Source organism: Festucalex cinctus, chromosome 7, assembly GCF_051991245.1.
Source record: "Festucalex cinctus isolate MCC-2025b chromosome 7, RoL_Fcin_1.0, whole genome shotgun sequence".
NCBI lineage: Eukaryota > Metazoa > Chordata > Actinopteri > Syngnathiformes > Syngnathidae > Festucalex > Festucalex cinctus.
The window spans coordinates 11,854,645-11,871,466 of NC_135417.1; the positions used below are offsets into that span (position 1 = coordinate 11,854,645).

At 40.3% G+C, this 16,822-nt stretch overlaps 1 protein-coding gene across 1 annotated transcript in view; it reads right to left on the reverse strand.

Moving 5' to 3' along the window:
* Window positions 1–16,822, reverse strand: part of cdkal1 (CDK5 regulatory subunit associated protein 1-like 1) — a 295,854-nt gene that overhangs the window by 46,969 nt on the left and 232,063 nt on the right. The window contains exon 19 of the transcript XR_013284163.1: window positions 15,008–15,279. The gene's annotated coding sequence lies outside the window, so the exon portion shown is untranslated. The remainder of the gene's footprint in view (window positions 1–15,007; window positions 15,280–16,822) is intronic.

Sequence of the window (16,822 nt, forward strand, 5' to 3'; positions counted from 1 at the left end):
AAGCATGCGGATAAACAAACACAGATGCAGCAGCTGATACATTGTTTACATGGACATGGACAGGCGGACTTTGAGGGATGCAAACAAGTTGGCGTTGACATTGGAAAAACAAGCACAATCTCATCCCTACTCATCCATCTCACTGTGTGGGGAAAAAAAAAAAAAAAGTACTTGTTCTACTCTCCATATCAAGTGAAAAAATGCAAATAAGTTGCGCACGTTAAAGGGACAAGAGATGTCACAGTCAACGACAACAAAACTGGTTCATGTTAAGTGCATTTGGTAATTGAGGTCATTTGAGATGAGAAATGTAATGCAAAACTGAAAAAAACAAATGACTCATCATCTTTCAGCATAGTTGAAGACCGGAAAGCTCTCAAGCAGCAAACTCCCACAAGGATCAGATTTAATTCGCTTTGCATGACAGTGAGACAGTGAGCACACCTTTGCCTACCTGTGCAAACGTATTACTACAGGCTGATTGGTGAGCAGAAACCGTGATTTGGAGGGAATGCTGAGAGCATTCCACATATGTTACTCGGATTTTTATTCTCCTCACTTTTTTGCCGAAAAACAACTCCCACATAATACTTCCGATTTACTCCGTTCAAATTTCAACTTGCTTAAAAAAATTCATGCATTCCGGGGTATATATCGTCTTACTCCAAGTTACCTACAGTACTCGCACAATTTGCCATTAAATAGCAACTTTTCCCCATTCATTTTCAATGGGACTGACATTGAACTTTTTCTAAGTCCAACTTTCCACCGCCACTTCCATACATACAACTGATCATCATTACCAGCTCTGTGATACTGCTCAGTTCTTTTTATTTATTTATCTTTCAACTTCAATTAAAACTTTGTCATTTTCATGTAATCAGCTATTGGCATTCAGCTTTCAGCATTCCCACGCAATTTCTCCAAAAATTCTCACTTTTTTTGGGCCTGGTGAAAACATAAAAACATCAATTTAAAAATGATTAATTCCTTTAATAATAATAATAATAATAATAATAATAATAATGAAAATAATATTAATAATAATAATAATACTGCGATTGGCTGGCAACCAGTCCAGGGTGTCCCCTGCCTACTGCCCAAAGCCAGCTGAGATAGGCTCCAGCACCCCCCGCGACCCTTGTGAGGAATAAGCGGTCTTGACAATGGATGGATGGGTAATAATAATAATAATAATAATAATAATAAAAAAAATAATAATAATTGTTGTTTTTTGCCATGGTGCGATCATCATTATTGGTGTGCAATGAACCTTTGTAGAAAATGAGACATATTGACGAGAGGAGAGGGAAGGAGAACGTCTTGCAAACTTGAGGCACAACAGAAAACTGAACCCACATGAACAAGGACAACATGTATTTCTTCCACATCTTCTCAGCAATGAAAAAAGGCTGACAGGCAGCCAACAGGATTAAGTGCTGTCCACAATGTAAAATATGGCCACAGTGAACCCTCAACCTTGATGGAGTAATGGATTTTTGATTATTTATTATTTTTTTTCACAAGGACATTACAAGAGGACTTTGCAGCCTCTCAAACTTTGTCCAGATTCAGTCTTAGCCACACGGGGATGAAACAATGAAGGCAGTAAGTTTCATCAAATTATTTATTTTCCCTCTATTTCTAAGGCCATGTAGAATATTTTTAGATTCTTTCGAAGCTCCTGAGACAGATGAGTCAGCACAAAGGGACCACATCTATTCATTCTAACAGATAGAAGTTCCTCTGAGGCAAAAATTATACAGACGCCTGTCAAAAAGTCACAAGTTATCCTTTCAAGAGAATGCAAATTAGTACTTGAAGTTTTTTTGTTGTTGACGACGAATGTTTAATATCTGCATCTGCTAACGCTTGCCGTCACTGTCAAATTTGCATTTCTGTCTGACATCATTTCTGTCAACGTGGCGACAAGTGAACTGCTGGTGAACTTATTCAGGTGGGCCGACTTGTCTCTCTCTTCGTGTCTGTTTTTTTTTTTAAATTTTTTATTTTTTGCGCGGCATCATTCCTGCTTGTCATTGAGGGAATCAAATTAAGTCAGAGAATGTGATAAAGAGCAACAGCGGTGTGGGTGTACAAGTGGGAATACATTACGGGGGAAACAAACAGATTGTGTTTGGTGCGCAGCTGATTGTGTGCTTGGTCTATATACGTCTCTGGCCGCAGTTTATTGTCAGCAGCTTCCATTACAGCAAACAGATAAGATCATCAGGGATCTAACGAAGCATCTGGCGGTGACTCAACTGGCAGCCAGGAGAGAAAAGTTTGCGTCAAATACACGTAGACTTAAGCCCAATTCACACTGACTGCGGAACGGCTGCGGTGCGTTTTCCGTACGGACGCCGCAAAGATAGAACGCATTCAAGTCTACGTGTCAATTCACACCAGCTTCGGTGCGGTGCGGAAGGACTGCCAGCGATGCGGACGGTTTCCGCGAGCGTTTTTATTTCTTCCGGACGACGCATGCGGATTTTCATGAAGCTGAAGAAATTACACGAGCCGGACAGGAAATCGAGCGTCTCGCATGAAGGTAACTCCGGTATATTTCAAAATAAAACCGTTTGCGAACTCGTTTTTTGGGGAGGGAAGCTAGCTAGCTAGCTAGCTGCATAGCATGACATCAGTCGGACATTTAAGACAAAAAAATGAGCTCAGAATAAATGAAACACGACAAAATGACACTATTTAAACACAAAACGAACTTACCCATGGAGAACAGCCATGGTAGAAGAAATAATGTCCAAAAAGCATATTCATGTGACAACGGGACAGCGTGGCTATTGTTTACAAATAGGACTATACACTGTTGTTATCGGGTGAGCTAAACTCGCCAGCGTGAGCCGCACGTGATCTCGTGGTCTGTCGGCAGCAGATTTCCCGACGCGCAACGCACGCGGTGTGAATTGCAGTCCCTGCGGCGTCCGTACGGCCGCCGTACTGGAAACGCACCACAGCCGTTGAATTGGGCTTTACTGATCACACCTTTATGGCCAACTGTGCAATCTAATTAGGCGGTCCAAAATGTTTGCCTTCACAAGGTTAACAACAGCCCCCCGTAAAACGCAGACTGCCATCAAGCCAACTATAAATGTGAGATAATATCCTCGACGAAAATGTGAACGTTCTAGTCAGTAATGTTCTACTGCGGTCCTGTGATACAAAGTCAAGCACAAGTGTCAAAGTCTGAAGGATAAGATGTTATGTCTGCCATCTGTCCACAATGATATGAAGGGACAGCGACGAGACGGCCGTTACGCCTGCTGAGGTGGCAAGAGGGATCAATACTGCTGATATGAACCCTTTGAGTATGGAGTGGAATCTTGTATAAGCCATTTTCGGTTTCATCCCCTGCTTGCATTGTTTCGAAATTGTGCCAAATAAACGGAAACTGAGTCCAGTTGTCTTGGTTCCAGATGAAATATCCATCCGTTTTCTTGACCGCTTATTCCTCACAAGGGTGGCGGGGGGTGCTGGCGCCTATCTCTATGGGCAGTAGGCGGCGGACACCCTGGACTGGTTGCCAGCCAATCGCAGGGCACACAAGAACCATCCAAGCAGCGACAAAGAACCATCCACACTCACAAGCACACTTACGGACAATCCGGAGCGCCCAATCAACCTGCCATGCATGTCTTTGGAATGTGGGAGGAGACCGGAGCACCCGGAGAAGACCCACGAGGACACAGGGAGAACATGCAAACTCCACCCAGGATGGCCGGAGCCTGGACTCGAACCCGAGTCCTCAGAACTGGGAGGCGGATGTGCTAACCACTCGGCCACCGTGCCGCCTCAGATGAAATATAATTATCTTTAAAACTTTTGCTTGGTTTCCTACGTTTGCTTAGATTTGTCAAATACAGTAAGGCTGTTTTTTTATTTTGCGTCGCTTACCGCAATTTTCTGGATTTAGTGATACCACGGCAAAAGATTACAGGATCATTTCAAAATCTACTTTTTGACGGCTATCTGGAAGTTAACGCTGCCTGTCTCTGTCACAGTAATGCATAATTTAGAGCATGACTCAGGCTTACTCAGCTCATTTCTCAGCGGAAGACGAATCCTCGACCTTGTCAGGAAACCCATTTGAATCCACCGTGATTCAGCACCCAATGGTGAAGCTTCCAGAACACCAAACAACATCGCGTGTGGGCCGGACAGCGCCCGCGAGTCACAAACACAGTCCAACCAGTTGGCATGCAAATCTCATTTTTAATGAGGCATGACATAAAAGAAGGAACTATGAACGTGACCTCGTGAGCCACTGCTGGAAACAAAGGCAAAGGAGGGCTAATAGCTTATGCATTTTAATGTAATACATTTTGATAGGACTGAGACACAACTGGTCCTTATTCAGCAGCATCCCAGCACATGATTTGCAACAAAGGCTGCCTTAGTTCTCTATGTTCGAGCCTCATATTACAAAGTATATAAAGAGACTTTATTCCAAAATAATGGTGTCATTGTTCCAGTCGAAAGTTGACTAAAGCGTCCATATTAAAAGTAACCGAATGTGGTAAAAACGCGCTATAAAACAGGTCAAATAAACTGCTTCGTCAAAAACCGTTTTTCAGTTTGAATGTGCGTTTCACAAACGCTCGTACTGAACCATCAAGTTGCCGCTTTATGAAGCATGCACTAACGTGTCCCGTATCCGGCAGTATTGCAGCGTGCCTCTCCTGCATTATTGAGAGCGAGGCACTTACTTGGGTTTATTCATCTCATTTCCAGCCACTCAGATTATGACTCGCACTAGACTGGAAAATCGTGTCAAGGCAGATTGCCGCATGGGATACGACTCTTTTGTCTCAGGCATAATCTGACCCCATGATTTTAGTTGTGTTTTTTTACATGACTTGATTTGATTTGATTTGATGATTGGAGCCATAGTAAATGTGCGAAGATTAAAAGATAAACATTATTTAATATTATGAAATGTTTTGATGCTAACCTAACCTACCTAACCAAAATCTTGAATAACAAAGTGTGATGTATGAGAGAACAAGTTTTGGTTATTTAGTCATCGTACGATAATGTTTACATGTGAAACAAATGTGTAATCTATGCTGTCAATATAGTTTTACTGTAGTAATGATTATAAGTTTTCTTTAATTAATAACTTGTAACTGTAGTTAGGGATGTTCGATGAGTGATACCAGTACGAGTGACCACTCTTGAGTGGTCACCGATATTGATGCCAAGTGCCGATACCACCATAAAATCCACCTCCAAAATCAATGAAAGATCATTTTAAAGGAAGACCTAGATTTCCATATATATAATTTTCCTGAAAATTGCATGAAATTAATATAATTTTTCGATTCTTATAAATATCGAATTTCAAGTGGACCATTGCAAGAACTGATACCTTGAAATAAGGCCTGGTATCGGCCCAATACCGATACCTGGTATTACTTTGAAAGGTGAGGTCTTAAGTTTTGACCGTTTCTGTTTGTAAACAAACAAATCAAAATGGACTCAGCGACACGCCCCCCCCCCGCTCTGTGATTGGCTGGAGGGGTAAACATTGACTTTCCACCCAGAAACGTTCCTCTCATGGCAAAACACAACAAAATGGCAAAATACAGGCTGGTGGGTGGTGGTTGATGACAAAATCACCACCACACATTAACAGAAGCACACAGGTGTTGATTGAGAAGCATTTCATGTGTTACATCCAATGTTTATGAAGTGCTTATTTCTGATTGAAAACTTATGACCACACCTTTAAGTACTATTACTATACTCAAAATAAAGAATATCAAAATTAGGAGTCGAAATGGACGTTTGACGAAATGGCTACATTTTGAATTTTACGAACTTTACGAACTTTTTCAAAAAAAAGCAAGATATTAAAAGAGGATGAACGTCGAAAAATGAGTGTGTAAAAGTGAAATACATGAATTACACATTGTGATATGAGTGTAAAATCACGGTGCAGGCTTGTCTGGATGCATTTACAAAAAAAAAAAGAAAACAGTCCTTTTCATGCAGAGAAGTCTGATATGGCGAGTTAGTGTTGCAATACATAATCTTATCCAACACCCAATTCCCAGGTAAGTTGTATTAAAAAAATATCTCTAACAAAACAGAATCTGATTCAGTACTATTCGACCATAGAGCGCAATTCCGACAATGTATTACAGAGAATAGAAAAGACATGATATGGATTATGCTGTGGAAGGATCAGTACCATGACCATGGCAAACACAACAACACGGCACACAACTCTAATCTGATAGCTGGATGTGAACAAACTCACCTTAACGAAAACCGTGTCAGCAATCACAAGATATCGGTTAGAAATTGTATTTGTGGAACCATAATCGAACTATAAGCGCCTGTTTTCAGATTTTTTTCCATTTTAAATAGGGATTAACAAAGTGACACAAACATGAAGCTAGCATCATGGCACAAGGATAAAAACATTGAGATGAACTCTTTGACCGCCAAAGACGTTGAATGACGTATTCTAAAATCCAAATGAATGCCGCCAAAAACGTTAATTTACGTTTATTACGTTTTTGGGTTTTTTTCTCTCAATGGGCAGCACACCGTCTTGTGCAGCGCTGCCTTGTCACGAAACAAAAAATATTAGTGTCAAAGTCACTGTTGTGCAAAAAAATGTATCTTTTCACAAAATGCTTGTTTTCCTCTTAATATTGTTGTATTTTCGCTTATGTCATTCAAATGACCTAATTTCAAATGGTGATAACTAAAGAACAGAATAAGGTAGAAAAAAAAAATGTTTTCTCATGAAAGAATGGAATCCAATCTTTCATATGGTATCCACCATATTTATGTTCTCATACCGCACAATATTTTGTTTGCTTTGAAAGATGAGTGAAAATGCTCCAAATCTGTTGGCACTGTTGTTGTTTTTTTTTTTGGATAACGTTTGGCAGTCAAAGAGTTAATAATTTTACATTGTGTGATATCTTATTTCTCTCTTGATCTTGATGTTTAGACTGCAAAAAAAGTAGAAGTTGACAAGAAGCATTAAATGTTGCAGCTCTTCTCCAAGTCAACTAAGAGCTCACCTGTGCCCGTTAATAAGAAATGCTCGATGGAAAATTGATTGGTGAAGGAAGCACTCAATGTCAAGCTTTCATAGGAAGAGAAAAATATTGCCTTTGCTTCTGCTCATCTTCTTTCCCCAATTCGTAGCGAACCAGGGAAATCAATATTCGTAAATAGGAGCTTTAGCGTCAAGGGCAAGCTTGTAATGCGCAAGTGTTGTTCCACATTCCAAACTCATAACATCATCCAGAAAAAGGAGAGACAGCGTTTGCTCAGCAACTATATCAACAGCAGCTGAAGGTTGATAAAAGCTACCCCCCACCCCCACATGTTGGCATAGGACGGAGGACAAGTTGACTCAGGGTGCTAACACCAGCCACATCAACACCCACGCTTCGGGTGAGGAAAAACAAAAAAAAACAAAACAGGGTTTACAGACTGGGCTCAACAACAACAATTTATGGATTCATACAAAAAAAAATGAAGGAAAAACGGAGGTGAGGGGAGCGCACATAGTGTGCTTGCATAAGTGTGCACACCCTCATAATGTGATTTGTGGCTGTGTTCAGGAAAAAAACATCGCATTCAAACTCACACAAATTTTTTAAAGCAGGGATCACAAACTCCGGTCCTCGAGGGTCCCTATTAAGGGTGTGCCAAAAAAAAAAATCGATTCATAAAAGAATCGAGATTCTCATTTAGTAATTGAATCGAATCGATAATAATGTCCAACAATCGATTTTATTTAAATTAGAAATGAAGAAGAAGGGGAAGAGGCAGTTGTAGCCCACATGCTGTATTTGTGGGGGAAAAAAAACACTTACAATACATAATTAATAAATGTTTAAACAAAAAAAAAAAAAAGACACTTTAATGTCTCTATTTGTCATTTTGTCAGACTGGAGTAGATCATGACAATATTGTGCATATCTGTAAATTGAAGCAGAAATCATTTGTCAATCAAATCATTTTCAATTGAAAATCGTTTGAATCGAGAACCGAAAATCGATTCTGAATCGAATCGTAGACCCAAAAATTGCAATTGAATCGAATCGTGAGGCAGTCAAAGATTCCCAGCCCGAGTCCCTATCCTGCATGATTTTAGATGATTCCCTCCTCAGCACGCCTGAATCAAATGATCGGGATCGTTATCGGGCTTCTGCAGCGCTTGTAGATGAGCTGATCATTTGAATTAGGTGTGTTGGAGAAGGGAAACATCTTCAACATGCAGCATAGGGACCCTTCAGGACCAGAGTTGGTCTATTTACATGTCCAGCACCAATGAGAACAGATCAGAAAATAGAAAATAATTCAATCAATCAATAAATAAGGTTAATACACCAGAGATTGAATTAATAATGATAATAATAAAAATTTAAAAAACAAATCGAAATAAATTCAATCAATCAATAAATAAGGTTATTAAACAAAAAAGAAAAGTCAGGAAAAGCCTACTAGAATATGCAAACTTTTTATTTTCGAGTTCACTTTGAATGATGGCGAGTGTGTGCTGATACACATTTACCATAAATTTGAATGCAGTTGTTTATTCTGAACACAGTTATGAGTTATCATAGGTTTTCATATATAAAACAAATATATACAGTACATAAATACATACATAGCTAAAATAGATAGACATCTCCTCGAAACAAAATTTCTCAATCAGCGATCTGGTCATGAGAGCCTTGCGAGTTGGCTACTCAAGCAACTGTGCATGAAAATCATGCTCACTGGCAAATGGAGTTTTCTTTTGGCTAACACATTTTTTTGGAAATCTGACTGAACAGATTGGGATGGTGCAAATTCTTGGATATGGTTGCCATTAAATTAGCCTACAGCCAGCAGTACTTGTAATATTAAAATGTAAATGTGTGGTGTAATACTTGCAATATATTTTGTATTTATTTTATTTATTTATTTTTTTGTATGACAAGTATGGCCACTCTTGAGCAAATTGCACCAATAAAATGGCTAACACAAGCCATAAAAGGGACAAATGCAAAAAGATAGCATGCTGGTGGAATGGCCATGAATGAATGGATGAGTAGCAACAGTAAGAATGAGATGTCATCAAAACACAAAGGAAAGTGCACCATAAAAGCTGTCACCCATATGATTTACTGAATCACTATTAAAAGTATTAAATAAAGCCCACCAGTCCAGATAGCACAATGCAAGCTAGCGTTCATCCTCTAATGACACATGGCTGGATCTGTTGGTGGCTATAAATCACTGCTTCATAATCTCCTAACGACCAGACAATAACAGATTTATCTGTGATGAAATCCTCGTATTTACACCATGTGCATGTCTCCTAAGTCGGTCTATCTACATAGATCCAAGTCTGTGTTCTCATGTGGCATGTAATATATATATATATATATATATATATATATATATACACATAAAATAAATATATATATATATATATATATATATATATATATATAGTATATAGTATATATAGTTTTTGTGCATCTGTGTGTGTGAGCAGCAGATTTAGCTTTGACAGAAAGCTCGTCTTCAGCGGGATTAGTGATTACCCAGACAGCGACACGCTGTGCATTTGTAGATGTAATAAGTTGACCTGTAATCGACAGACACCAGGCTGAGTCTGTCACTAATAACAATGTGTTTATATCTGCTATATACCTGAATGAGGTTGAACGATATGGAGAAGAAAGATGTCTTCAGACAGATTTGTTTTGAAACCCATTTGGCAATTCTGGGACATTCGACCAATTTATTTTTAGGGTGCGGGAGGGGCTCAGATTCGCTGTTCCTCCCTATTAAGAAGAGCCAGATGAAGTGGCTCGGGCATCTGGTTAGGTTGCCTCCTGGATGGCTCCCCGGTGAGGTGTTCTGGGAACATCCCACCGATCCCGGGAAGGACACAGGACACACTGGAGAGACTGTCTCCCGGTTGGCCTGGGAACACCTTGTGATTTCACCGAAAGAGCTGGGCGAAGTGGCTGGGGAGAAGCAAGTCTGGGATTCTCTGCTACAAACTGCTAAGACCCGCCACCTGATCAAGGATAAGCAGTGGCCTGGGAACACATTGGGATTTCTCCGAAAGAGCTGGACGAAGTGGCTGGGGAGAAGCAAGTCTGGGATTCTCTGCTATAAATGGCTAAGACCCGCGACCTGATCAAGGATAAGCAGTGGCCTGGGAACACCTTGTGATTTCCCCGAAAGAGCTGGGCGAAGTGGTTGGGGAGAAGCAAGTCTGGGATTCTCTGCTACAAACTGCTAAGACCCGCCACCTGATCAAGGATAAGCAGTGGCCTGGGAACACATTGGGATTTCTCCGAAAGAGCTGGACGAAGTGGCTGGGGAGAAGCAAGTCTGGGATTCTCTGCTACAAACTGCTAAGACCCGCCACCTGATCAAGGATAAGCAGTGGCCTGGGAACACATTGGGATTTCTTCGAAAGAGCTGGACGAAGTGGCTGGGGAGAAGCAATTCTGGGATTCTCTGCTATAAACTGCTAAAACCGGCGACCTGATCAAGGATAAGCAGTGGCCTGGGAACACCTTGGGATTTCTCCGAAAGAGCTGGACGAAGTGGCTGGGGAGAAGCAAGTCTGGGATTCTCTGCTATAAATTGCTAAGACCCGCGACCTGATCAAGGATGAGCAGTGGCCTGGGAACACCTTGGGATTTCTCCGAAAGAGTTGGGCGAAGTGGCTGGGGAGAAGCAAGTCTGGGATTCTCTGCTATAAACTGCGACCTGATCAAGAATAAGCAGTAACAAATGGATGGATGGTGAATCTAAATACTAGATCATTCAAAACAGCACAAACCTCCACCAAGGATGACCATTTTTCTCTCTTTTTTTTTTTCCCACTACTTTCATATCATTGCAAAAAAATCCTAATTAATCCTTTCCTTGCCCAATACGGCTAAACATAGAGCACTGTGATTCCATAATCGCATTCAAATGTAAAATGACAACTCCACTCAGTCACTGTGAAAGAATGACGATCCACAGACGAGAGCTCGATATAAGAAGCTCTAAGTAACATTCAGTCTGTCCTAATCTCCTCTTTCTCATTCTTTTTGCACTTTTTATCCCATCCTCTTCGTCTCTCTCACACGTTCTTCACTCTTTCCATCCTTCATTTTATGCCCATCATTAACACGTTGTTTCCCCCTTCCTCATCTCCCTCCTTCAAATACTCTGCTGAACAGTCATAGAAAAAAAATAATTGATCCCTGTCCCCCAGTGTGGGGATGTATTAGCATGCCAGTGGAGCATGCTAAGTTATCTCGCAGCTACAGGCGCTGAGTGGTAATGCGAAGCTCTGATCATTTGCAACAGCATGAGAATTAGAACCGTCCCTACAATTCGTTGTGGTGAGACTAATGCTATGTTTTACCGCACTGTATAATTTACTGTACTATAGCTTTTGAGTACAGTAGTGTCCTGCATGACTCGTTGATATGCACTAACGGGAAAATCAATCCAAATTCAGCTTGCAAGAAAAATTTAACTTTTTTTTTTTTTTTTCTTTAAAGACGCAGTCTTCCGGTTTCACTCAGGAAAATGCAATTTTTAAATACAGGATTTAAACAAACAAACAAACTACTTCTCAATTTACAGATCTGGGCTTTTCTTAACGTGTGGTGGTGATTTTGTCCTAAACCCCCTCCCCCACCCCAGGCTGTATTTTGCCATTTTGTGTTTGTTTTGTAAACAGCGGGATGTTTCTATGGAAAGACAGTGTTTACACCCCTCCAGCCAATCATAGAGCGGGCCGTGGTGTGTCGCAAACGTCACTCATTCACACACGTAAGCTTCTGTGAGTGAGTGAGTGAGTGAGTGAAAAAAAAAATAAAAAATCAGTGCGTGCTTTCTAATTGCCGCGGGAGTGACGTCACGCAGCCGACACGTTCGCCTGGCCCCGTTTGCGACATAAGCCCCACCCCCCATTCTGCGATTGGCTGGAGGAGTGTAAACACTGTCTTTCCATAGAAACGTCCCGCTGTTTACAAAACAAACACAAAATGACAAAATACAGGCTGGCGGGGGTGGGGGAGTGGGGGGGGAGGTGACAAAATCACCACCAAAGATGAACATAAACCCAGATGTGTAGACTGAGAGGAAGTTAAAGTTTGTGCATCCTGTATTTAAAAAGTGCATTTTCCTGAGTGAAACCGGCAGACTGGGCCTTTAAAGAGCCAAATCTATACTACTGAAGAATTCAACTAACACAGTTTCAGTGCTGGTGTCAATCACTGCAAAATGCATCTTGGAATTTGGTTTGATCTTGATTAACCATACATGTCAAAATATACTCCTTTGAGGAGGGAAAACAAGCCCCATGGAAGATTGCTTTCTCCATTTTGGCCCATTTTTTGTGTTTTGCAACACCCCAACATGAATAAGTCATGCTAACAATGTCGAAGCTGCAACTAAGAACGTGGCTTGTCGGCTCGTTTTTATGTATGTTCACATCAGTGAGGGGGCATGACGTCTTTGGGACACTTGGAACATTAAAAAAAACAAAAAACAAAAAAAACGTATTTACACGTTATTGGGAGCAAATGAGTTAATAGTAAAGATTTAACTTGGCAGTAGAGTCATCATCACGTACCGTTCTACAGCTCTACAATGACATGAAACTGTGCAAAACTGGAAGGCAATAAACACGAAATCAATGTTAAGCCCAGTGCACGTCAGGAAGAGACGCAGGCACACTCCCTTCCTCTTTCAACACATCAACATCTTTTATTTTTTCTCGAGCAGACGCGCATGTCTCCCTACTAACCCCATTTGCATGACTCATCAGCAGCCATAACTATGCCACTGACCTATATCTGTCTCACCTGTGTGCCACCGTACCGTTGACTGACCCACATTCCACTGATCCAGCCAACTTGCAGCCAGTGACCCGCAGCGGATCCACGCGAACAGCGGGAGGTGGACGGATGTGGTGAAACCCTCGCGCATTAACGACTGCAGATTAATTATTGATCAACTGCAAATGCATCGGTATTGTCACTCTGTCCCGCCGAGCCTGACATTTTCAATAATTCCGTGTTTTGCAAAACACTTTCAGGTTTTACTAGGGTTTGCCTTGTTTTGAAAACGTATGTGACAATGAAGAATGAATGAAATCATTTGAGATGCTTAAGGCTTATCTGAACATTATGATAATGTGTCCACCTATTAACTCTTTTACTGCCACACGTAATCCCAAAAAAAAACTTAGATATGACAAAGGCTTTTAGCATTCACAAAAAGAGATACAATGCTGCCATCTGCTGGCCATAGTTAGTGAGTGTTTTTGATTCCACAACCCATTGACCAGGTAGCGCTGCAATTAGACGTTGCACTGAGGGGGGAAAAAACATTTAAAAAAAAAACAAAAAACAAAACTTAATTGACGCCATTTAACGTTTATGGCGGCATACGTCGTGATTTTACTAATCATTATTGGACGTTTTTGGCGGTCAAAGAGTTATAGACAACTAAATTGTGTTTATAAAAAAAAAATAATAATAATAATAACGAGAACTAACTGAAACTACATTTTATGTTTACAAAACTAACTAAAATTAACTATAATTATAGCAAACATGTCCTTCGTTTTAGTCTTTAGTAATTAATTTAATGCATGAGCCTTTGGGGATGATTTTAAATGTGATTTTTTTTTAGTAGATTTATTTTGATATAAACCGGAATAAAGACGTTTGAAAGTATGTCCCACGGAAGTGATGTCATCTAGCAGCAGCCAATAGAAAAGCACCTTCAGATGATGTTGCTCCCATGCTGTTTTTTTAAATATTGCGCACATTTAAAATAAAAAATAAAAAAATACCAATACTGAAACTAACAAACTAAACTAAAACTAAGCATTTTTTAAAAGAACTAAACTAATAAAAACTAACTAAAATGAAAAATTCCAAAACTATAATAACCCTACTGCCATATTACAAATCAATTGGTTTATATACTGTAGCATTTTTCTAAATATGCAAAAGCACAAATAAATTATTTGTACAATTTTTAGGACTAAACACAATTTCTCTTCATAACATTACGTGGCCCTTGATTTTCTTTATGTGGCCCTCGAAAAAGTTTGCACACCCATGCTCTACAGCAGGGGTGGCAAACTGCGGTCCTCGAGGGCCGGAGTCCTGCAGGTTTTGTAGATTTCCCTACTCGAAGTGCAGCTGATTCCAATTAACAGGCTCGTTATCAGGTTTCTGCAGAGCTTGCTGATGAGCTGATCATGAATCAGCTGTGTTGAAGAAGGGAAATATCCAAAACCAGCAGGACTGCGGCCCTCGAGGACCGGATCTCGCCACCCCTGCTCTACAGCCAGTAATGCACAGTGACAATGTGATGCTGAGAGGAACACATGGCATGCAAAAAAAAAAAAAAATCAGAGTCAGGAGGCGGGGCTTGGATGCTGCTACTCGCTCATTGGTTCCCAATGACATCATTGATAGGTGCTGCAAAAAGACTCAAAGTAGCATGAGGCTTTCACTCTCCACTAACAACTCTCCCTTAAATGCATTATTAGCACAGGTTGAAGATAATCAATTACTTCTACGCTGGCTTGAATTAACGTCAACCGTAAACATATTGCAAATAAATGATGCTTCCTCTCACTCACCTGACGATCACAGAAATGAGTTTTGAGTCCGAGTTTTGAGGAGTAAAAACAAAAGCTGAAATGGCATTTAACAATTATGCATATGAAGCTCCAAAAGTTTGTTTCATTTTTGCCCTTTCAAAATGTTTGTTAAAAAAACAAAGTGTTCATGTAGTTGTCTGGCACTTTACAATTTGTGATGATGCTTAGATGGTCATTACAGACAATAAAATTGATCTCCAAATACAAATTTATATATATTTGTACTGCAAGCTGCGTGTGCATTGAAAAGAGGCTCTCTGACTGACAAAGACGATGCAATGGAAAAGTTGGATAGCACAAGGATGAAGTTAGCTCACTTACTTTACCACGTCGGATCAAAATCCAATACTCTGCCATCCGGCGGAACATTTTCATCTCCAAAGTATATCCAGGTTTTTACATTTCCAAGTATGTCTCGAGCACATTCCTCAAGGCAAAGAGCGGTTTCAATCCGGAGTCTTCATCTTCTCCCAAAAAATAAAAGTGTTCTGTCTCTTAATCCTTCAAGCTTGCTCATACATGACTCTGGAGTTTCCTCCATCTGACTCCCAAACATTTGAGGAACATTTCGCCGCTTGGAGTGGTTGGTCCAGCTGAAATCAAGAAAGACACCAACGAGGGTGGGGAAAAGGTTCAAATGGATTTTTATCACCAGCAAACACTTTCACTTTGAGATTTGAAAATCCGTCTAAGTTTGCATGTTGGGGAGAAAGAAATCATTCAAGTTACAAATTGTGTGTTTGAAAATAAATATAAAAAAAAAAAAAAAAAAAAAAAAATGCAGTCCTGGACAAACTAATCCACAATGTGCTCCCAATTCTAAATGGAGCCTAAATAAACATTTTTACAACTTCAACATAAGGGAAGTGATTGCGTACGGGATGCAAAGGATTTAACCACACTTAAAAGAAAGTTTAAAAAAAAAATACATACACAGTACTGTTTATGTCAAACATAATGGTGGGGGGTGAAAAAAAAAAAAAAACTCGAGCAAGTGATCGTCTGTTTTGAGATCCTCGAGCTTCATTCGTTTTCTGTGCTCAAAAGTAAATGTAAAATTGACTTGAGGTCTAAAAATGAAAACAAAATAACTTGCACCCAGTTTAAAAAAAAAAAAAAAGTTATTTCCTGGCGGATTTGTGCACCTTTCTTGAAGTTTTCTTTGTATAGAGTGAGAACAAAGGAGCCTTTACTGTAACAAAGAAGCTGCTGAGACTTCTACCTGTTGATCCGTTTCCAGTAAACAAATGGAAAGTTTTCAACAAATATACTAAACTTAAACCTTAACATCTCACTTTTATTCAACATTTGTGATTAATCCATGCAACAAGTTTCTTCATATTTTCTTCCTGACTTTACACCTGATTGCATTGTTCTAAATTCCCACGGTGCGTTCGGAAACCTCACTGGGAGCGCGAATAATAATTAAAAAAAAAAAAGAATTTCCAGACACATCAAAGCTTTGTAATAATATTGCATGAGCAAGCACTAAAAACAAACAATAAAACCACTTTATCCCACCACCTCCACGCACACACATTGACTGTAAACTTCTGACAGGCAGCTGCTTTGTCTTGAGTCGCAACATCCCAAAGGAACACACAAAAAAAGGCAACTAAACAAACTCAGCCACACTTCCATGAAAGTTTAGTCATGAATAGAATCGCACATACTTCACAATGAGCACGATGACGTCCTTTTCAAAGTCGTGTCCAAAAGGCTCCACAGCGCATCAGACAAAGGAAAAGAAAGGGGAGCGCTTCTCTCTCTCTCTCTCTCTCCTGCCTGCCACTGTCCGTCTATGTCGCTCGACCTTTTTGCTCAAGTTTGAGCGGCGCTGACGCACCAAACAAGAGCGGCAACTTTTACTGGAAAAGGATAACACAACAATTTCTCCGCGCAAAGTAATTCCTTCCTTACCTGGACGTGCTTTGCTCCCGTGCGTGTGGTTAAAACATTAAAAAAAAATGCAAATGAAATAAATAAAGTTTGTGAGGACACATGCAGCTTTTGTGTTGTGGAGTCCCCCGCTTTGTCGACACGTGTGATCGATGGATGAGGCTCGTTTTGGCCGCGCCTCGTTCATTGCGCTCTCCAAACAAGAGTCCCGCCCTCTCCCCAGTCAAACGACGCACA